This window comes from Malania oleifera, chromosome 1 (assembly GCF_029873635.1).
Source record: "Malania oleifera isolate guangnan ecotype guangnan chromosome 1, ASM2987363v1, whole genome shotgun sequence".
Lineage (NCBI taxonomy): Eukaryota > Viridiplantae > Streptophyta > Magnoliopsida > Santalales > Ximeniaceae > Malania > Malania oleifera.
In genome coordinates, this window is record NC_080417.1 from 67,606,893 (window position 1) to 67,632,238 (window position 25,346).

The following is a 25,346-nucleotide window of genomic DNA, read 5'->3' on the forward strand; positions in this document are numbered from 1 at the left end:
TTGCAATTCAAATTTAAGTACAAATATATTATACAAATTCAAATACAAATATATTATACAAATTCAAATACAAATATATTATACAAATTCAAATTTAAATACACAACATTATAAAAATTCGAATTTAAATACATTTCATTTGTTCAGATAAAAAAAAAATGGAAAGCTGCATCCGAACTGCATGACATCGTCCTAACGTTGTCACAGTTGCAAACCCTACAAATTAAGAAAGTTAAAAAAATTAGTGTACAGTTTTTGAAAATAAATCACTACGTAGCACATATACAGACATTAAAAATAAATCACATCAACATCAGATTGTAGAGGAGGAAATAATCCACCCCTCAATTAGTACACACCAATACAAAGAATGAAAAACACAGCAACAATGCAAATTAGGCAGCGCACACTTGCACAAAGCAACACTATAGAACTTCAAAGGTTAAGTTCAAAAAGCAGTCACGACTACAGAATTCAGTATTCTAGGAGAAATCACAAATATACATATCCTCAAATAATTGCAGGCACTTAAGCAATTGTGCTGACACTTAATAAACAATCTAGCAGCAAGTCAAAGCATTTGCAAGCAGGGCTAGGTGATCACGTACACACACACAACATCATTACAGTATCTTCACTTGACAACCAATTAGAAGAAGAATCAAAAACATTTGTAAGTTGTCTTATGCTGAGATAATGCATTGAAGATGTATTTTGGACTGCCACAACAACCTTGAGGCTTTAAAGGACATAATGTGAAATTTGGCATCACTCCTAAAAATCTTTTTCCAAACAGAACTAGAGAGGAGTTTCTCAAGATGTATGCTGGTATTCTAGAGAGTATATTTTTCTTTTCATTGTTCTCATTAGTTAATTACATTAATTCCAGGGCCCATTTCTAAACAAAAAAAGGACTCACCTGCAAAGAGTTTTAGGGGATGACAATGTATTGATTGTCAAATTTTCTAATAAAGAGATAGACCTTAGCACTTCGGTGACCTATTATGGTAATCATTACACTGCCTACAGAAGTATTGCAAAGGAAAGAATTCTTGTAGGTTTACGTCGTTATCGATTTTTTTGATGAGTTTTTCTTCTCCCATTCATTCATGCTTTTGGTTTGGTTTATTTTGAAAATTTATGTTGATGAAGTCTTTTAAAAAAGAATGATTGATAATATGGGTTTTGAATTTTAAGCTTAATCTCGACTCGGTGGCAAGCTCCCTTAAAGTTTTGAACTAATCAATATAAAATATGGAATGAACCCCTTGGCTTTTCTATTATGTTATTTGGAATGAGGATTCTTCCATTTACTGAATTCTAAATTTTGGTTAGGAAAAGAAATAAACACAGTTACTTTCCTTTTTAATATATTTTATCCTTGCCGAGATGGGCATTCTTATTTTCCCCATCAACCCATTTGTCACTTTAAACTCAAGCTTGTCTCAATTAAGCTCGAGTTGATAATAAAGTAGTATTCAACACTTTACACTTTTATACGATATATATATATATATATATATATATATATATCATTTAAATAATATTAAAATAGTAAAAATATGAATGCTTAATTAGGCTCGCATAGGCCATTACAAATCTTAAATTCAACTTGTCAAACTACTCAAGTAGAATCAAGATGAGTTGAGTTCTAGCACAAATTGAGCATGGTTACACCCCTAGTTGTAGGTCAACAATGTAATCAAACCTTTAAAAAATATAGGCATGGTATTTTTTTTGCATTGCAACTAATGGGCTGGTTTTTTACTAGGGTTCTAACGTTTGGTTGTAATGAATTTGAAGCACTTCAAGCGCTTTAGAATTAATTTACAAGAATTATGTAGATGTCACAGGAAATGAAAAACCTTGCTTTAAAAAATATAGTGCATCTTGTTTAATCTAGAAGCTGCCAGTGGAATCCCTATATATCTAAATGGGAATCCCCCATCCTGAAAGTCTGTGAGCCTTTTGATTTGTTCCAGTTCTAGTGGTTTAATGCCAGCATGCAATATATTAGATTTCAAATTATTTACAGACAATCCTGAGCACTTTGAGAATTTTCCAAGATAGTTTCAGAGGAATTCAACAAATCACCCCTTGAAAACAAGATCAGATAATCAGCAAATGCAAGATGAGTGATCTTTAACTGTTCACATTTTGGATGGAATCAGAATTTTTCATTGTTTTCTAATCCCATAAGAAGTCTAGAAAGATACTCCATTCCAATCACAAACAAGAGGAGGGGAAAGAGGTTCCCCTTGTCTAAGACCTTTCCTTCCTTCAAAATAGCCATGATATCCCCCATCAATGGATAAGGAGTAGCTGGTAGTAGGTATGCATTGTGTAATCCAATTAACCATGACCCCTGGAAAATTCAGCTTTTCCAACATTTCTTTTATAAATTTTCAGGACATCATATTGTATGCTTTTCTTAGGTCCACCTTTAACTTACATATGGGTGAAACCCTTTTTCTAGAGTACTTTCTTACAATCTCTTGAGCAAGGTAAATGTTTTCCACCATAATTCTCTGTTTGACAAATGCAGATTGTGCCATATTCACAATATCCCCAAGAACTGGTTTGATTCTGCCTGCAATAACTTTGGAAATATCCTTGTATATTATGTTGCAGCAAGAAATGGGTCTATAATCTTGAACAATGTCAGCATGCTTAGACTTTGGAATTAGAGTAATCACTGTATGATTTATCTAGCTTCAATAATTTCCCCATTTCAAAAAACTCTTTGACAACTAGTGTAAATTCTTTCCCAATTATATTCCAGGACTTCTTGAAGAAACAAGTACTGTATCCATCAGAGCCAAGTGACTTCATATCCCCTATACTGAATACAACATTCTTTATCTCTTCATCTGCAATAGGGGCAATCATTTGTGCAGCCTGATTATCTTCCCTCCCTCAACAATTAGTGGGTTGATAGCCTCAGTTACCTCCTCTTTACCTAGGAGTTTTTTATAGTATTCTAGAAACTCGTCCACCACTTGCTTCTGGGAAGTAGTTCTATCCCCATTTTCTTTCTTAACTGTAACAATATGGTTCCTACTTACTTTCCTCCTTATTAGAGCATGAAAGAAAGAAGTGCTCTTATCACAGTCTCTTAAATATTTAGCTTTTACCAGTTGAGCCAAGAAAATATTGTTTGCCTCTATAAGTCTATTAGCTTCCCTTTTCTTCAATACCAATCTGCTTTGAAGTTCTTTATCTATAGGATTATCATACAACATTTGTTGCATCTCTAAGATTTCATTTAAAGCATTTTATGTTCTTATTGTGATATGGGAAAAATGTTGAGCATTCAGACTCCTTAAAGGTTGCTTCAGAGCCTGCAGTTTCTTTATAAATCTGAAATGAAGATGGCCCTGAACTCTTATCTCCCAGCCCTTCCTGATTACTTCTTGATAACCACTGTGATTTACCCACATATTAAAAAATTTAAATAGCCTTCTCCCAGATTCCAGTTCCTTAAATACAGAAACATTACACGGTGAGTGATCTGAGTATAGTCCTGGAAATTGAAACTTAATGTGTGTTACAAAACCAAATAAAATCCAGTTGGTATTTACCATAGCTCTGTCTAGTTTACACCAAACATTACCATTCATCCAAGTGAGGAAGCTACCAGAGGAGTTAAGGTAAGTAAGCCCAGCCTCCATTATACACACATTAATGTCCTTCACTTTGTAATATGTTAAAGGCACCATTCTGTTTTTCCTCATTTGAAATCACATTGTTAAAGTCTCCCATAACCAACCATGGTTCAGATGTAATCAGGATGAACTGAATAAGCTCTTGCCACAATGATCTTCTTGCAACTATAGTGTTAAAACCATAGACAAAACTCACTGCAAAACTGTTAGCTGTAATAGAACAATTAATGAAAGTGCAGTACATGATCACTCATTCCTAGCATCTGGAGTTGTACTGTGTGAGGATTAATGAAAGTGTAGTACATGATCACTCAATTTAGGCCTCAAATGTGCGATTTGGACACTTGAACTATGAAATGAATAAAATATGTAAGTTATGGAACTTATTTAAATTCTAAGTATCTAACTTTCAAACCTAAAAGTGTTTTGAAATATTGTTAGCTCCAACAAATCCATTTTGGTCTCACAGATGTGTAGGAATATACTCCATTCAAAAAGCGTGCACACACACACACACACAAATTCTCAAGCTAAATGATTATGATCCTAATATTTTATAGATTTATAGATGGGGATTCTTATTTTCCCCATCAACCCATTTGTCACTTTAAACTCAAGCTTGTCTCAATTAAGCTCGAGTTCATAATAAAGTAGTATTCAACACTTTACACTTTTATACGATATATATTTATATATATATATATATATATATATATCACTTAAATAATATTAAAATAGTAAAAATATGAATGCTTAATTAGGCTCGCATATGCCATTACAAATCTTAAATTCAACTTGTCAAACTACTCAAGTAGAATCAAGATGAGTTGAGTTCAAGCACAAATTGAGCATGGTTACACCCCTAGTTGCAGGTCATTAATGAAAATAGACAGGTTTTTCATTTTACATGAGCTTTTGTTTTTTCATCCTTTTTTTTTGAGTTTCTAAAAATGATATTTTTACTTAGATGTCTAGATTCAAGTTGCTTAATCATATACATTGTGTTACTGTCATAGTTTTTGTGAAAGTTTAATGGAGGATGTTTCTAGATTCCTCCTGATCTAGGCAGCATTGTTAGAAGACTTGTTGGGTGCTTAGGTAGGGGGATGTCAGATATGGCATGTGACATAAAACAGCCTTCAAAGCTGAGGACAAGAAGAATAGGATTAGAATACATGTGAGAAAGGTGTTAAAAACTCATGATTATTGAAGAAATAGAGAATGACTAAGAAGAAAAAGCAGGAGAGGTTACTTTGGTACATCGTGTGAGACAAGAATGACTCATAATTTATTATTATTATTATTATTATTATTATTATTATATAAATGGTGGGAGCTTTTACAAAAGGACTAAAAGTTTTGGCGTAGTCTTGGCCCTCCTATTCCAGTTTGAACCCTTTGGCAACTAATCAAGTTTTTTAGCGATCAAGGGTGCCATTAGTTTTGAGCCAGTACACCCATTTGCACCCAGTTAAATTCTTATTTGGATGAGGAGGTACTAGAGTCCAAGTGTAATTCACAACTAAAGCCTAAGAATCCTCACACATTCCTGTTTTCCATTTTGGGATTTTGTTGGCTTTTGAAAAACAAGTTGGTTTGTTAAGTGACGATGTATTGGAGGATAAGAAGGAATGGGTAATAAAATAGGACTTGGACTTGGAATTATTTTTTTAGAATGAGTTAGCATGAGGTGATTATTATGTGGAGGTTTGAAATTCAAGTCAATAATTAATGAAATGGAAGGAAGAAAGGATAAGGCTAGAGAGATCAGAGGAGAAGGCATAGGTGGTTGAGATAAAATAAGAGAAAAAGTCTGAAGAGATGGACTGAAGGAATTTGGAGTGGTAATTGGAGATAAATGTGTGATAGAGACGTAGAAGCAAAAGGAAAAATGGATTCATTAAAAACAACATGAAAAACAACAGACTTTATTGGTGGAGAATTGAAAATATTTTTAACCCATATGTCTAGGGCCATAGCCAAAGAAAATATAGGGCGAGGATCCAAAAAAAAAAAAACTTATTATGGAGTCTTCAGTAAGATAGCAAAGAAAACCAAACATTTTGAGAAAGATAAAATGAAGCAGATGGTCAAATGTATTTTTAATGGGAGAGGGATAAGTTAGAGTTGCGAGTTACAGTTGATAAGAAAAAAACAGTAGTATAGAATGCAATAGATTGCATGTTCATGCTCTTCTGGTTGAATTGATAATGGGAAAATAGAAAAATATGTTTTGGGTCTAAGACTCCAAGTTTCTTAAGAGTGGAGAATGGGCCAATGGCATGGGTATGGTGCTTAAAGGAATTTTTTAGGTAGCTTTAAGGTCTAATGCAAACCACAACACTATCACCTGCATTAAATTCTTTAGCCCTATGATGCACATCAGCAATAGGTTTATAATCCATATTACTCGGGGGAAGATTATGCATGACCTCATTATGCATTTGATGGATGTGACCAACAAAAGACTTTGAATGCTAAAAAATACAGGCATCTGGCAGTAAATGAACAAGGTCAATGGTTGTACAGGATTTGCAGCCAAATACACACAAAAGGACTCTTACCCGTGGTCCTATAGTCTAAGTTGTCATAAGAAACCTTAATACTTGACGGTGGTTAGTACCAAGCCCCAGACTTGTAATTTCTCTATTTTTCTCCTCTACACATCTAAAATCACCCAAAGTATAATTGACAACCTTAGTCTCATCATCAATTTAGGGATGACAAGCAAAAGAAAACATCAAATTAATGTCACACATTTTTCAAAGTGTCCTGTAAAAGTAGCAAGCTTGATGTCCCTTTCAGACTTTATAAAACTGGAGCAAGCATGCATTTTGAAAACCTCGCTAAAAAGACAATTTAGCTACATGTGATGCACAACAGGCTCTACTACGTGGGATGAAAATTGCCATGTTAGTGAACTGGTAAATTGTAATAGCTGTTTTAGGGAGTTTCAGGTCAAAATCCAAACCCAAGTCTCAGAATGGCTTGTATGGTAGAAGAAGAGTGTAAAGACAAGTGTTTTGTTTCTTAAATTTAGCTAGCTGACAAGTATGATACTAGGAAACTATCCTAGCCTTACTCTTGAAAGCTAATAGAACCAACCCCCAACTAGGGCAATGATCTTGAATCATGAATCATGGCATCAGATAAAGTAGAAGGAGGAAAATATACCTTTTCAACTAACTTGGTTTTATTTGACAATGCTCTTAGAAAATAGGAGACATGTTCTCCTAATTTGCCACTAATGGGAAGATATACCTCAAACATATGATATCACAAATAAATGCTTCATTTTAGAATGTCACTTGTTGTTATGATTATTTTTACTAAAACTCAATTCATAAATGCTATGTTTAGATATTCTACTATGTATTCAAACAAGAGCATATATCATCAAAACGAATTATGTGACTAAGAAATACATCTCTTTTCCATAAGAGATGGATTTACCTATCATAGCATGTCTTTGCACTTAAATTCAAAACCTTAGAAACTTATATGATAAAAACAAGGTATTTCCATTTAATAAACTTAGAGCACATGCTATTTATCCCATAAATAATAGCCAACATTTTCAAAAAGGAACCATTTGATAATGACATATACAATTAAAGCATCACATTGGTTTTATACTTTGAACTCATCAATATTGGCATGTTTTTCAAAAGTTCCCAACAAAGTAATTTAAACAATTCAAAATTTGGGATTTTTTGCTCATTAAATACTTTTACCTAGGTGGGATTTAAATCTACCTAAACCTAATTCCTAATCCTAGGTCCTAAGGAAACAATTCAAAGAACTCATGTGTTTCCTTTTGGTACCCATTCCTCATTGGGTCTTAATGGATTTTTCTTCACAACCCATTCCATTTTTCTTTCTTTGCCCCTAACTCCTCTAAATGGGCAAAAATATCTAACATGACCATTTCTTTCACAATATAGACAAATCTTGTTTTCATTTGAGGGTCTTGACTTATTTGCATTATTTTTGCTTGTTGAGGCATAACCTTGTGATTTATAAGAGGATTTTGAATTCTTTTTAGAAACATTATTTTTCTTAACTTCCAAAGATTTTATATGTTTTCTTTTCCTCTTATGATTTTACCATGATTTTCAACTTTGTTTTTCAAGAGAGTATTTTCTTCCAAAGTATTTTCAATTTTATTTTTCAAAATTCCTACTTCCCTTTGAAGAATTTCATGGTCTTTTTTAGCTTTTTCCATAAGCTCCTCATTTCTTCTTTTTAAAGAGCAATTTTCTTCTTTCAAGATAGAACAAAGACAAGGTTCCTTGCCTTTGGATTTTGACAATTTTCCTTCCAAATTTTCCATCTTTTCTTTCAAAATTTCATGCTCTTTTTGAGAATTTAAAACAAACTCTTCATTTTTCCTTTTAAGCGACTCATTTTCTTCTTTTAAAGAAAATTCTATTTGTTTTGACAAAGCAAGCTCTTTCTCAACATTTTTATTCTTCCTTTTTACTAAAAGTAAGTCATCAAACAATTTAACACAACTATTCACAATTTCATCATATGAAGATGCATAATCCTCCTCATCCGAACTTATTTCATCTTCTTGTTCTTTAGCCATGAAGCAAGGATATGCTTCTTTCTCATTTTCATCATCGGTGGTAATTAAGCTCATGTATATTTAAAATTTTCTAGAACTCTTTATATTTCATGCAAATTAGATATAACCTCGATATTAGTGTCATCTTTTTGCACCTATCCTAAGAAGTCACATTAGGGTGGTCACCATAGGGCGAGGAGGTGAGGAAAAATAAATAAGATCAGAGAACTGATTTTGCCCATCAAATTGAAGGAGGCTCTACCAAAGAGGAAGTGGCTAGGCAAGCATTTTTATAAATTTTGATAAAATTCAACACAATTATGCAACTGATTTTATTCTACTCAATAAAAATCTGATTGGAGATCCAAATTGCAAATCCCCAATACGAGTAGGAATTGCCCAAACCCCAAAGGGATGGAGCTAGGAGATCCAAGATGGAAGGGAGCATAAGCATATGCAGGTATGCATGAAGGGTGACAGAATGACCTTGATAGAAGAGCAACAGAGAGAATGAATAATATGCATAGGGACTTGCAGTAGTGTGACTAGTTTTACTTAATTTGCTTTTATTTTTTTAAAGTGGGAGCTTTGGAGGAGGACAAGAGCAAGAAGCCAACTCATTCTTTCTTTTCTTTATGTGGTTGTTGTTATATGCATTGACAAGAATAGATATGGTAATACTGGAAAAATGTTTAGACCCAGGTCTCCACATTCCATTGAACCTACCTAAGATTGTGGAAAGAACCGATAAAAAAAAAAAAAAGTTCAGCAAAATGCTCGTAATCTCATGGGAAACGGTGTTGTTATGTTGGGTTATGTATTATTATTATTATTATTATTATTTTTAACACTATACAGAAATATTTTGAGCTGCAGGTTGATATTTTGATCGCGGACACATTTTATATTGCAAACAAACATGATAATGTGGCACAAAACCCTATAAATTGTCATTGCCAGCATAAAAAATCAGATTCTATTGCTGCAATTTGAGAGTTTTGTAAGTGAATTTGTTTCATTTCAGCAAGACACTCTGGATTAAGGTGAATTGAAGATATTTCTTAAAAATTAGGAGTCAAGTCTATTGTTTTTGAAGGATTAGTTTGAGAAATTGTGGGCAAGTTTGTGAAGAACTTTTGGTGATATATGGTTGCACTGTATACGAGTATAAATCTACCAAACATGGGGACAAATAATTGGACAAAGAAATGATAAATCATTTATCATACCGTGGGCACAATTTCAAGCTTTTCCACATCTTTATCAAGCTTGGAGGAATTGTTTGCAAAATCATCATTGATGGACAATGCCCTATGAATATGGTTTCTCTAAATGGAGTCGTTCGTATGCAACTTCATCCATAACCTCATCCAGAGCCTTATGAGATGTCTTGGATTGATGACACAACCTTAAATATTTATGAAAGATGTTTAGTTCCTATTCAAATGGGTGCCTACTTTGATAATGTTTGGTGTGATATCATACCTATAAAGATAGACCATGTACTCCTTGGTTCTCCTTGGTTGGATGATTTGGGTGTGATTCAAGGAAATGAGAACACATGTCTTCTGCTATAAAGAAAGTCACCTTAAAGCCTGCACTACCAACTAAACATGACAGAATCTTCGTAGAGATACTCAACTTGAAGACACTACAAGCAAGGAAATGAATGTGTTTGAAAACATCCACGGTTTCAAACATTCCCATTGTAGAGTTGTCATCCCCAATGAGTTCATTGTTACCAACTCTCAATTTAAGTCTATGATGCGCTGCCAAAGGATCGTGATTTCTTGTATCATTCAACCGCTGGCTTTTGAAGAATTCAAGTGTGCTTCTTAAGTCTGATCCTCCAACACTAAAAAATTCGAGGCCACATTTTTTCTAACCAGGGGAGAGTTGATGTAGGACAAGAAGCCAAACCTTGGGAAATAAAGAGCAATTATATAATGGCACTTTTCTTATCCAAACTCCATAATCAACAAAACACACTTAGGCTATTCAAAATAAAGAGCATATTATTTCAAGCACTAATAAAGAATTTGGAACAACCATAACATTTTACCAATAATTATTAAATATCTATTGATGTATTTTGCAAGTAAAAAAAAAGGATAAAGTATTTATTCTAATTGAAATCCTCATGCATTTTCTATTTCAATTAATTGTCACTAGCTTTTACATACCTTCTAATGAGAGGAGTCACTCGCATCATCTAGACAGGATTGGCGCAGGAATTGTTCCATCTGCACTTTCCAATCCTCCATGGCTTGCATCTCCGCTTCCCAGTTCGAGATCTTTTCTTTCAATTCCTAGTTCTCCGTTTCCACCATTTGCACCCAGATAACCATTGCCTCCTTTTGAGCCTCGGCGGCTCGACGCTCTCGGTCAATATTAGCACGAGACGCCGCACTGAAAGAAGATGATGATGTTGGGGCGACATATCCACTCCCAAGACCATTCAACCAGCCACCTAATCTTTCCCCAAGCACTTGAGTGTAGATCTCATCATCCGTCATCGGGTGATTGCCCTCTGCAATCGGTGTTTCCCGCAGATCAAGCATCCTTGCCTATTTTCAGTCATTAAAATGATGAAAATGAAGAAATAAGAATACAACTGATGTTTTGAATAACATAATGAACAAAATAATTTGCTTTACTTACATGTTTCATCTGTGCACCCTGGCATCACTCCCCCGATGTCCTCTGATGTGTTCTCCGATACAGATCTGGCCTCGACTCCAGGTCGCCAGTGACGGGATCACGCTACATTATCATATAAAAGTTTCATTAATATGAATTCAGTGGTGTCAATATAAATAACACTTGTCAAGTGATGGTCAAATAGTTTCATAGCAATTACGTTTCGATGATTGACGAACAATTTCAAGCCACCACAATTCGTCGTATCTAGTTTTCTACGATTGGCAGCATTTTTCTCACAGATAGCCTACAAAATAGATGTAATCACTTCTTATTATTCACATAAAATCTGAAAAAGTAGTTAGTGTAAATAATAGAAACACATCACCTAATAGTTAGGGTTGCGAAAATGGCAACACACCACCCTTCAATCCTCTAGGGAGATCTTATCATATGGGTGCGCTTCTGCCTGATCTCCCATCTCCCTGAAATGATTACACATTTTGCTGTGATAGATCTTAAATCAAGAGCACAGTTATGTGTTCACCGCCTTTTTCACATGGTCTGTGGTGAAAATGTCCATATCAAACTCTTCCTACATATGAAATATTTTTTTTAATGTTAGATAATCTTTAGTGTACTATATTAAAAATGAAAGAAATGTTTTAGGGTTACTTACCAAGATGTGCTCATATAGAACCAAACGCTGTGCCTCCGTCACCTTTGGCCAGGTGAAGCAAGTGACTAGAGTATATTGGCGACATATAATCCCAAGCTCCCAGGACCAGGCTGTGCACCAATTGTCAAGCGGGGTTGTAAAGCCTGGAGGAATGTTGATATGGATCCACCACCCAGTCCTCTCCAAGTGCTTCTTTAGCGCAACGTTCTTCCCTGCACCGCGACCTGCACTCGTATGCGTCATAGAGGTCGATGCTGAAAGAAGAGTTAAAGAACAATAACATAATCATACACGTAAAATGATAGTAAATATATTATTCTAAATCAAATACGCATAACCTTACCAACGTTGCTGATTATGGATGGAAACTCACCCTGGGCTTGATCCCCAACTGATGTATCGATGTCGGGCTGGGGTGCCAAGGGCTCAGATGGTGCCGCATCAACCCTGACGTGCTCAGTTGGTCTCGATGATGACCCATCATCCTCGTGAGATGATGTTGTCGATAGCATAGATTGACGCAAGGGGCGGTGACCTGCTGGGGCCATGTCTGCAAAATAGTTCACAAGTAAATATAAGAAGATTGGATATTAGATGGATGCATAGTAAATATATTTTCACTTGTTCTCACATGTCAAATACACGATGACAACATAACACACTTACCCCCTACTCGTCCTCAATATCAGTATCGTCCTCACTTTCTAGAGTGCCTTCCTCTTCACTGCAGTGCTCAACCATAGTTTCATCTTCTCCATCAATTTCATCACTGTCAATGAAGTTAACATGTATAGAGGGTTCAATTCTAATGTCAGCAGTTCTTACAGGTTTTTCCGTGGAGCCAACCCTATTTAATGGTATAGGATTGACTCCTTCCTCGGCAACATTGATAGCATATTGCGTTGCTACGGGATCAGATGGTTGATCTTCTTGGAAAGCATCATCGCTAACACTCTTCTCCCCATCTGCGACTTCTGTAATATCATACAAACTTCGAGGAGGAATTTTTTGGGCCACATGCCATTCACCCTTTAATTTTGTGTCCTTAAGGTATAACACTTGTTCTGCCTGCGTTGCAAGTACAAGAGGGTCGTTTTGATACCATGTTTTACTGAAATTGACACTAGTAAAGTAGGCATCCATATTTATCCTACTCTTTTTATTGCTAATGTCCTACTAGGTACACTTGAAGATGTGGACAAGTCTGTTAGCTCCATAGTGAAGCTCTATAATGTCATCCAACACACCAAAGTAGTCAATTTCCTCATCTCCTTCTGTGCCTAGCACCGCAACGCCACAATTTTGGGTTCTTCTATGCAATTCGAGGGACTTGGTATGAAAGCATAAGCCGTTGACAATGCAACTGCTGTAGCGGTTAACTCGTTGATTGGGGCCACATGCCAACACGTACAAATCTTTACTTGTTGTTGCTTCTTTATTATAATACATGACTTTCATCTATTAATTACAAAGGACTTTAGATGAGTAAACCGTCAATATTGAAAATGTACATTGTAGTGAACTCAGGCAGTAATTTTTACTTACACGTCACCCAAACCAATTGACAAATTCCTTCTTATGTCTTTCGTCACCATTCCTTTCATTTTGAGCGAAAAGCTCAGCTTTATGTTCGCTATATGCAACAATAGTACATGTTAATGTCAACTAAGTATATATGCATATGTAAATACAATTCGAACACAGGAGTTTTGAACCACATACTCGATATATGGAATAATTTCATCACAATTATTGAGGACGTAAAAATGTGCCTTTCGTAGGTCGTCCATATCAATGAAATTGTAAACCCGTGCGCCGAATGGCCGAACATTTCCTCGAAATATAGAGCTCCTCGCTTCTTCATCTTCGGAATTAATAGCATGAACGTTTGCATTTCGCTCCTCACAAGTGAACCTTGTTTCAATATCATGTAGATACATTGAGCAAAATGCAAGACATTCACTGTCAATGTATGTCTCAATGATTGAACCTTCCAGTCATACCTTATTGCGCACATACCCCTTCAAAGTGGATAAAAACCTATGCAGTTTACACACCATTAGTGAGTTGTACACAAAAAAAAAAAAACAAGGAAATCATAGGAACGTTGTAGGACTCCTCTCAATAGGATACATCCAATGATATTGGACCGGTCCTCCAATTATGGCCTCCATTGGTAAATGGATGGCTAGGTGGACCATCACTTCGAAGAATGCTGGTAGAAATATTTTCTCCAGCTTATATAGTATGATCACAATGTCTTCCGCTAACCATTCAAGTACATTTACACTCAATTTATTGGAGCACAACTGTTGAAATAAGATTACCATTTCAATCAGTACCGAGCAAACATCTTCGGTCAAGTGTCCACGAAGGAAAACGGGCAGAACTCGTTGCAAAAGGATGTGATAGTCATGACTTTTCATTTTTAACATCTTCCCTTCCCTCGTGCTTATGCATCGAGATATGTTCGATGCATATCCATCAGGGAACTTCACTGATTTCAACCATTCGAAAAAATTATTCTTCTCATCTTTCGAAAATATGTAACAGGCAGATGTCATAAGAAGTTTGTCCCCATCACAAATCAGATGCAACTTAGGCCGTATTCCCATATCTTCCATATCCCGACGAGCATTTGCGTTGTCCCTTGTCTTCCCATTTATATCCAACAATGTACAAATGACATTCTCACAAATGTTCTTCTCGATGTGCATGACATCCAGGTTGTGGCGTAGTGGAAGATCTTTCTAGTATGACAACTCAAAGAAGATGCTTCTCTTTGTCCAATTTAACTCCCACTCAGCACGTTTCCTTTTTCTACTGCTAGGTGATTTCCCAAATTTCATATCTCCGATCAACCTGAGCTAGTTTAATATCTCTTCCCCATTTAGTCGGTTTGGTTGCAACCTCCGTTCAGGCTTTCCATTAAAGCTTCTGACACCACGAGTCCTCCAAGGATGTCCAGGCCATAAAAAACAACGATGACACATAAAACATAACTTGCATCCATGCTTTAAGGATAAGGACCTAGCATCCTTATTACACACTGGGCATGCTAAGTAACCTTTTGTGCTCCAGCCCGACAGATTGCCATAGGCGGGGAAATCATTGATTGTCCACAAAAGTAAAGCATGCATCCAAAATGTTGTCCCGATTTGCACATCAAATGTCTCCACTCCTTTTTCCCATAGTTCTTTCAACTCATCAATTAATGGCCTCAAGTAAACGTCAATATCATTACCAGGTGCCCTCGGTCCAGGAATAAGTAGAGACATATAAATGAAGGGTTCTTTCATGCATTGCCATGGCAGCATATTGTATGGCATCATCATAACTGGCCGCATGCTGTACGGGTTGTTCATGTTACCAAAAGGATTGAACCCATCTGAAGCAAGGCCAAGTCTGATGTTGCGAGGACCACTAGCAAACCACGGATGCATTTTATCAAACTTGTCCCAAGCTTCGGAGTCCGCTAGATGGCTAAGGGTGTTTCCATCTTGAAGACGTTTCTCTTTATGCCATCTCATATCTGTAGCAGTCTTTTTGCACATATACAATCGTTGCAGCCGCAGGATTAATAGACAATATCGCAAAACTTTTGGGGGATCTTTGTACCATTCTTCTAATTAGTTGTATACCTCGGTTCACCACATTCTGGACACTCATTCGGGTTTTCATGTTCACCATAAAAGAGTGGCACAATCATACCTACACGCATGTATTGTAGTGTAACTGAGACCCAATTCACGCATGTATGTCTTCACCTCATAAAGGACTTTGGAAGTGTTTCACCATCAGGCAGTGTTTGCCTTAATGAGGCTTAAATGCATGTTGAATGCGCTCTGAGATAACCCATGCATTGTTTTTGCATGAAGCAACTTTATCACGAACTCTAATTTTGAGAACTTTCTACAGTTTGGATATAGGGGCACCCGTGCATCCCTCACGAGATTAGCAAATGGTTTACCAAATTGATTTAACGTACTATGATCGCAAGGTATGGTACCTACTGAAGTAGATTCATTACCAGTACGCGACACACTGACGTCTTCTGTGTCCACCGCAATCCCCCTTTGTAAGTCACCTAACATTTTGATTAACCCTTCCAAACGTGTATCACCACCTACTATATTTGCCCCCTTATCTTCATCGTCATCATCATCACTCTGAACTGCGTAAGCTTCACCATGGAACACCCATCTTGTGTACCTTTTCTCCATTCCGAAGTCTAATAAATGTGAATAGACCAGATCAATATGTTTGAATGTTATGTTTTGGCATTTCTTGCAAGGACACCTTATTCTACTAGCACCGTCAGCACGAGGACGTGCGAACTCTATGAAATCATTTACCCCTTTCACGTATTCTGCTAAACCTACCTCGAGCGTTCATCCAACTCTTATCCATGTTCATTAATTCCCTATAACATGTTCAAGTAAATGGTGTTGATTACATTGTCAGAATGTTTATGACACATGCATTGTGAATCCTATAATCAAAGACCTTCCATCTAAAGGGTACGGATCCTATCCCATTTAGGAATGTTCAATTAAATTGGGCGGATCAATCACTCAAGTTCCTTCTCATAGTCATTATAAATTTCAGCAAATGGGGCATCGTCCCCTGGCTCTCCAAGTACATCAGATGGGGGAAGTGTGCACACATCATCTTCTTAGTTTTCCATCACTAACAATTGTCACCCACACCTCACTATGCACCAGATACGCACAGGAGAGATGCGATCGAATATATATACAATGCGAAAGCGTGAATGATGGACAAGATGTCATAAAAATTCTCTAAACTGTCCAGCATTGGGACAATTCAATAATGGTTGAAATACAAACATGAGCCTAATCGTAAATGAACAAATACGACATGTTCAATTGATTATTATTCTACTATATGAGCTAATACTCATTGAATTTCTAATATTGAGTTGTCCGCACATGTAGCAAAATAAATACGATGAGGCATGAATGTATAGTACTGGCATTATTGAATGGGGGCCTAAGCTTCGATGGTTCACACGACGAAAATGACATAGAATAAATTTTTGCATAAGGAGGGCCCATGATAGTAGGCAGGCATAAGCCTTATGACATTACGGTGTAAAGATGTGGCTTTGAAGCTAAATGCTTCAATAGGTAACAATACATCTTGATGGGACTAATGAGAGTGATAATGAAGAAGAAATAATCACTTCACGCGCTAACAATAATACTCGCCAACAGAATCACTCAGTTGCATAATAACTGCGTTACAAGGCACCAAACAAGATAAAGATTTATCATATTATAATACTCATTACACAATGGGTATTAAAGTATTAACAAAAAATAAACAAAATGGGTATTATTAAATAATTATATTTTCAATAGCATATTTTCGCACCCACTACTTTCAATAAAATAATCAAATAATACGCGCATATCTTACAGTTACCACCCAAATTGCATCTCTCTCTTTTAAAATAAGGTCAAGTGGTACATAGAACTTTCATGCACATGTCTTCTCTCTCACTTTTCTCTTATATTTTTCAAGCTTTTTTAATAAACTAGTTGGGGCAGGGAATAAAACCTTCAAATAGTAATGAATCAAACTGCTCTGATACCATATACGCCAGATCACTCTTAGAACCAGTACTCCGATTTTAAAAGCAATTGTCAAGTAAAAGGACAGAAGCATCATATATAGTAGGGAACTTAAAAGTATTCTCAGATTTAAGTGATGACTAATAGTTCGCTGAGGACGTGTCTTTACGTCAATAACTGGGCCGAGCCTGAGTCTTGATTGACAACCTTTAGCACCTTGAGAAACATAATCATCGAACGAACGCATGCTTAATGAGTATATAAACTTTTAGTGAATTAGTTCTTTAACTTTAACGCGAGGGATTGCATACTAACAAACTATAATACTATAATTCCAAATTAAGTTCATTTTAATTACAAATATGGCATATGGTTGCAGTATAATGTAATGCCTGCAATTGCAAACCTTTCAACTTTCAAAGAGTATCTGAATAACATTGGGCTCTCTGATAACCTAGATACGCAAGATCACTCTTAGAAGAAGAAAGATTTAAAGCAATTGTCCAGTAAAGGATGAATCATCATAAATTTATAGGGCAATTTAAAGTATTCTCAGATTAAGAGAGACTAATAGTCCACTGGAGGACGTGCTAATTATGTCAGCATAATGGCCCGAGTGTCCAGGCTTGACTTGACAACCCTTTAGGGTCAACCTGAGAACAGCATAATCCTTTGACACGCATGTCCTAATGAGTTTAAACTTTTAAGTTGATTATTCTTTAATCGAAGTCAGTGGTCATATCTGAACGAAACTGTAATTCGGCAAATTAGTTTCATTTGTACTTTCATTATGGGTAATGGTCAATTAATGTAATCTCATTACAAACCTTTCAAGAGGGCATGAATGAAACTGGCTGCTGATACCAGTATACATCCAAATCCTCTTAGAACAAGGAAGATTTAAACAATTGTCAAGTAAAGGACGGAAGCATCATAATAGTATACTGTGGCAAATTGAAGTATTCCTAGATTTTTTTTAAGGTGACAATAGTTCCGCTGAGGGACATGCTATTATGTCAGAAGAACTGGTGGCCAGGCTTGACTGACAACCCTTTAGGCAACCTTGAGAACCATAATCATTCGAACCGTAGGCCTAATGAGTTTAAACTTTTAAGTGAATTAGTTCTTTAAAAAAGCGCAAAGGCTGCCCAAACCCAAAGGGATGAGCTAGGAGATCCAAGATGGATAAGGGAGATAAGCATATGGGTATGCATTGAAGGGGAACAGAATTGAACCTTGATAGAAGAGCAAGAGAGAGAAGAGAATATGCCTAGGGAATAGCGTAGTGTGACTAGTTTTACTTAATTTGCTTTTATTTTGTAAAGTGGGAGCTTTGGGAGGAGGACAAGAGCAAGACGCAACTCATTTTTCTTGTTTTTATGTGGTTGTTGTTTAGATTGCATCGCACAAGACATAGATATGGTAATACTGGAAAATGTTAGACCCAGGTCTCACTTCCATGAACCACATAAGATTGTGGAAGAACCGATTAAAAAAAAAAAAAGTTCAGCAACAATGCTCGTAATCTCAGGGGGAAACGGTGTTTCTGTCCACATCTTCTTCTCCTGATAAAATCTTTATCCAACCTTTTCTTTTTTCCGCACCCCTTTGACTTTTCTGTTCTGTTCTCCTCTCCTTTTACTTATCTCTTCCGAACACTCCCTTTTTTCAAATTTCTCAACTTCCTCTATTCTTTCTAGCTATTCCTACCCCTTCTCCCCCTCCTTCGGGTGGCCTTTTCCCCAATTCCCACCCCCTCAAGCCTCCTCCCCCCATTTATCCTCTCCCCTCTCTTCTCGGTCTCATTATCCCTCCTCCCAGTATCTCCTCTCTTCTCCATTATCGATTGGCTCCTCCTCACACCGTCTCTGTTCGTTTCTTCACCCGTCGTATGGATGTATTATTATTATTATATTATTATTTTTAACACTAGAAAGAAATATTTGAGTGCAGGTTGATATTTGATCGCGGAACATTTTATATTGCAAACAAAACATGAAAGGTGGCACCAAAAACCTATAAATTGTCATGCCAGCATAAAAAACAGAGTCTATTGCTGCCAATTTGAGAGTTTTGTAAGGCAATGGTTTCATTCAGCAAGAACACTCTGGATTAAGGGAATTTGAAGAATTTCTAAAAATTAGGCGTCAAGTTCCATTGTTTTGAGGATTAGTTTGAGAAATGGTGGGCAAGTTTGTGAAGAACTTTGGTGATATATGGTGGCACTGAGTCGAGTCTAAATCTACCAAAAACATGGGGACAAATAATTGGACAAGAATGATGATCATGATCAACGTGGGCACAATTCAAGCTTTTCCACATCTTTATCAGCTTGGGGAATTGTTGGCAAAATCATCATTGATGGACAATGCCCTATGAAATGGTTCTCTAAATGGAGTCGTAGTATGCAACTTCATCCATTAATCATCCAGAGCCTTATGAGATGTGCTTGGATTGTGCCACAACTAAATATGTATGAAAGATGTTTAGTTCCTATTCAAATGGGTGCTACTTTGATACGTTTGTGTGATATAAGCCTAGAAAGATAGACCATGACTCTTGGTTCTCATTGGTTGGATGATTTGGTGTGATTCACGGAAATGAGAAACACATGTCTTCTTCTATAAAGAAAGTACCTTAAAGCCTGCACTACCAAACTAAACAGCAGAATCTTCGTAGAGATACTCAACTTGAAGACATACAAGCAAGGAAAGAATGGTTTGAAAAACACTCAAGGTTTAAAATTCCCATGTAGAGTTGTATCCCCAATGAGTTCAGTGTTACCAACTCCAATTTAAGGGCTATGATGCGCTGCCAAAGGATCGTGATTTCTTGTATCATTCAACCGCTGGCTTTGAAGAATTCAAGTGTTGCTTTTAAGTCTGATCCTCCAACACTCCAAAAATTCGAGCCAATTTTTTTCTAACAAGGGGAGAGTGATGTAGGACAAGAAGCAAAACTTGGGAAATAAAGCGCAATATATATGGCACTTTTCTTATCCAAACTCCATAATCAACAAAAACACACTTAGGATATTCAAATAAGAGCATATTATTTCAAGCACTAATAACGAATTTGGAAACAACCAACATTTTACCAAAATTATTAATATATAGTGATGATTTTGCAAGTAAAAAAAAGGATAAGTATTTATTTCTAATGAAATCCTAATGCATCTTTCTTATTCAATTAATTGCGAGCGTTACCTACTTCTAAGGAGAGGAGCCACTCGATCATCTAGACAGGATTGGCGGAGGAATTGTTCCATCTGCACTTTCCATCCTCCTGGATTGCATCTCCGCTTACCCAGTTCGAGATCGTTCTTTCAATTCCTAGTCTCCGTTCCACCATTTGCACCCAGAAACTTGCCTCCTTTTGAGCTCGGCGGCTCGACGCTCGGTTCAAAGATTAGACGGAGGACGCCGCAGGAAAGAAGATGATGAGTTGGGGCGACATATCACTCCCAAGACACATTCAACCAGCCACTAATATTTCACCAACACTTGAGTGTAGATCTATCATCCGTCATCGGGTGATTAGCCCTTGCAATCGGTGTTTCCCGCAGATCAAGCATCATTGCTATTTTCAGTCATAAAAGCGAGAAAATGAGAAAAAGATACAACTGATGTTTTGAAACCATAATGAACAAACTAATTTGCTTTACTGACATGTTCATCTGTGCACCCCTGGCATCAATCCCGATGTCCCTCTGATTGGTTCTCCGATACAGATCTGGCCTCGACTCCAGGTCGCCAGTGACGGGATCACGCTACATTATCATATAAAAGTTTCATTAATATGAATTCAGTGGTGTCAATATAAATAACACTGTCAAGTGATGGTCAAATAGTTTCATAGCAATTACGTTTCGATGATTGACGAACAATTTCAAGCCACCACAATTCGTCGTATCTAGTTTTCTACGATTGGCAGCATTTTTCTCACAGATAGCCTACAAAAATAGATGTAATCACTTCTTATTATTCACATAAAATCTGAAAAAGTAGTTAGTGTAAATAATAGAAACACATCACCTAATAGTTAGGGTTGCGAAAATGGCAACACACCACCCTTCAATCCTCTAGGGAGATCTTATCATATGGGTGCGCTTCTGCCTGATCTCCCATCTCCCTGAAATGATTACACATTTTGCTGTGTGATAGATCTTAAATCAAGAGCACAGTTATGTGTTCACCGCCTTTTTCACATGGTCTGTGGTGAAAATGTCCATATCAAACTCTTCCTACATATGAAATATTTTTTTTAATGTTAGATAATCTTTAGTGTACTATATTAAAAATGAAAGAAATGTTTTAGGGTTACTTACCAAGATGTGCTCATATAGAACCAAACGCTGTGCCTCCGTCACCTTTGGCCAGGTGAAGCAAGTGACTAGAGTATATTGGCGACATATAATCCCAAGCTCCCAGGACCAGGCTGTGCACCAATTGTCAAGCGGGGTTGTAAAGCCTGGAGGAATGTTGATATGGATCCACCACCCAGTCCTCTCCAAGTGCTTCTTTAGCGCAACGTTCTTCCCTGCACCGCGACCTGCACTCGTATGCGTCATAGAGGTCGATGCTGAAAGAAGAGTTTAAAGAACAATAACATAATCATACACGTAAAATGATAGTAAATATTTATTCTAAATCAAATACGCATAACCTTACCAACGTGCTGATTATGGATGGAAACTCACCCTGGGCTTGATCCCCAACTGATGTATCGATGTCGGGCTGGGGTGCCAAGGGCTCAGATGGTGCCGCATCAACCCTGACGTGCTCAGTTGGTCTCGATGATGACCCATCATCCTCGTGAGATGATGTTGTCGATAGCATAGATTGACGCAAGGGGCGGTGACCTGCTGGGGCCATGTCTGCAAAATAGTTCACAAGTAAATATAAGAAGATTGGATATTAGATGGATGCATAGTAAATATATTTTCACTTGTTCTCACATGTCAAATACACGATGACAACATAACACACTTACCCCCTACTCGTCCTCAATATCAGTATCGTCCTCACTTTCTAGAGTGCCTTCCTCTTCACTGCAGTGCTCAACCATAGTTTCATCTTCTCCATCAATTTCATCACTGTCAATGAAGTTAACATGTATAGAGGGTTCAATTCTAATGTCAGCAGTTCTTACAGGTTTTTCCGTGGAGCCAACCCTATTTAATGGTATAGGATTGACTCCTTCCTCGGCAACATTGATAGCATATTGCGTTGCTACGGGATCAGATGGTTGATCTTCTTGGAAAGCATCATCGCTAACACTCTTCTCCCCATCTGCGACTTCTGTAATATCATACAAACTTCGAGGAGGAATTTTTTTGGGCCACATGCCATTCACCCTTTAATTTTGTGTCCTTAAGGTATAACACTTGTTCTGCCTGCGTTGCAAGTACAAGAGGGTCGTTTTGATACCATGTTTTACTGAAATTGACACTAGTAAAGTAGGCATCCATATTTATCCTACTCTTTTTATTGCTAATGTCCTACTAGGTACACTTGAAGATGTGGACAAGTCTGTTAGCTCCATAGTGAAGCTCTATAATGTCATCCAACACACCAAAGTAGTCAATTTCCTCATCTCCTTCTGTGCCTAGCACCGCAACGCCACAATTTTGGGTTCTTCTATGCAATTCGAGGGACTTGGTATGAAAGCATAAGCCGTTGACAATGCAACTGCTGTAGCGGTTAACTCGTTGATTGGGGCCACATGCCAACACGTACAAATCTTTACTTGTTGTTGCTTCTTTATTATAATACATGACTTTCATCTATTAATTACAAAGGACTTTAGATGAGTAAACCGTCAATATTGAAAATGTACATTGTAGTGAACTCAGGCAGTAATTTTTACTTACACGTCACCCAAACCAATTGACAAATTCCTTCTTATGTCTTTCGTCACCATTCCTTTCATTTTGAGCGAAAAGCTCAGCTTTATGTTCGCTATATGCAACAATAGTACATGTTAATGTCAACTAAGTATATATGCATATGTAAATACAATTCGAACACAGGAGTTTTGAACCACATACTCGATATATGGAATAATTTCATCACAATTATTGAGGACGTAAAAATGTGCCTTTCGTAGGTCGTCCATATCAATGAAATTGTAAACCCGTGCGCCGAATGGCCGAACATTTCCTCGAAATATAGAGCTCCTCGCTTCTTCATCTTCGGAATTAATAGCATGAACGTTTGCATTTCGCTCCTCACAAGTGAACCTTGTTTCAATATCATGTAGATACATTGAGCAAAATGCAAGACATTCACTGTCAATGTATGTCTCAATGATTGAACCTTCCAGTCATACCTTATTGCGCACATACCCCTTCAAAGTGGATAAAAACCTATGCAGTTTACACACCATTAGTGAGTTGTACACAAAAAAAAAAAACAAGGAAATCATAGGAACGTTGTAGGACTCCTCTCAATAGGATACATCCAATGATATTGGACCGGTCCTCCAATTATGGCCTCCATTGGTAAATGGATGGCTAGGTGGACCATCACTTCGAAGAATGCTGGTAGAAATATTTTCTCCAGCTTATATAGTATGATCACAATGTCTTCCGCTAACCATTCAAGTACATTTACACTCAATTTATTGGAGCACAACTGTTGAAATAAGATTACCATTTCAATCAGTACCGAGCAAACATCTTCGGTCAAGTGTCCACGAAGGAAAACGGGCAGAACTCGTTGCAAAAGGATGTGATAGTCATGACTTTTCATTTTTAACATCTTCCCTTCCCTCGTGCTTATGCATCGAGATATGTTCGATGCATATCCATCAGGGAACTTCACTGATTTCAACCATTCGAAAAAATTATTCTTCTCATCTTTCGAAAATATGTAACAGGCAGATGTCATAAGAAGTTTGTCCCCATCACAAATCAGATGCAACTTAGGCCGTATTCCCATATCTTCCATATCCCGACGAGCATTTGCGTTGTCCCTTGTCTTCCCATTTATATCCAACAATGTACAAATGACATTCTCACAAATGTTCTTCTCGATGTGCATGACATCCAGGTTGTGGCGTAGTGGAAGATCTTTCTAGTATGACAACTCAAAGAAGATGCTTCTCTTTGTCCAATTTAACTCCCACTCAGCACGTTTCCTTTTTCTACTGCTAGGTGATTTCCCAAATTTCATATCTCCGATCAACCTGAGCTAGTTTAATATCTCTTCCCCATTTAGTCGGTTTGGTTGCAACCTCCGTTCAGGCTTTCCATTAAAGCTTCTGACACCACGAGTCCTCCAAGGATGTCCAGGCCATAAAAAACAACGATGACACATAAAACATAACTTGCATCCATGCTTTAAGGATAAGGACCTAGCATCCTTATTACACACTGGGCATGCTAAGTAACCTTTTGTGCTCCAGCCCGACAGATTGCCATAGGCGGGGAAATCATTGATTGTCCACAAAAGTAAAGCATGCATCCAAAATGTTGTCCCGATTTGCACATCAAATGTCTCCACTCCTTTTTCCCATAGTTCTTTCAACTCATCAATTAATGGCCTCAAGTAAACGTCAATATCATTACCAGGTGCCCTCGGTCCAGGAATAAGTAGAGACATATAAATGAAGGGTTCTTTCATGCATTGCCATGGCAGCATATTGTATGGCATCATCATAACTGGCCGCATGCTGTACGGGTTGTTCATGTTACCAAAAGGATTGAACCCATCTGAAGCAAGGCCAAGTCTGATGTTGCGAGGACCACTAGCAAACCACGGATGCATTTTATCAAACTTGTCCCAAGCTTCGGAGTCCGCTAGATGGCTAAGGGTGTTTCCATCTTGAAGACGTTTCTCTTTATGCCATCTCATATCTGTAGCAGTCTTTTTGCACATATACAATCGTTGCAGCCGCAGGATTAATAGACAATATCGCAAAACTTTTTGGGGGATCTTTGTACCATTCTTCTAATTAGTTGTATACCTCGGTTCACCACATTCTGGACACTCATTCGGGTTTTCATGTTCACCATAAAAGAGTGCACAATCATACCTACACGCATGTATTGTAGTGTAACTGAGACCCAATTCACGCATGTATGTCTTCACCTCATAAAAGGACTTTGGAAGTGTTTCACCATCAGGCAGTGTTGCCTTAATGAGGCTTAAATGCATGTTGAATGCGCTCTGAGATAACCCATGCATTGTTTT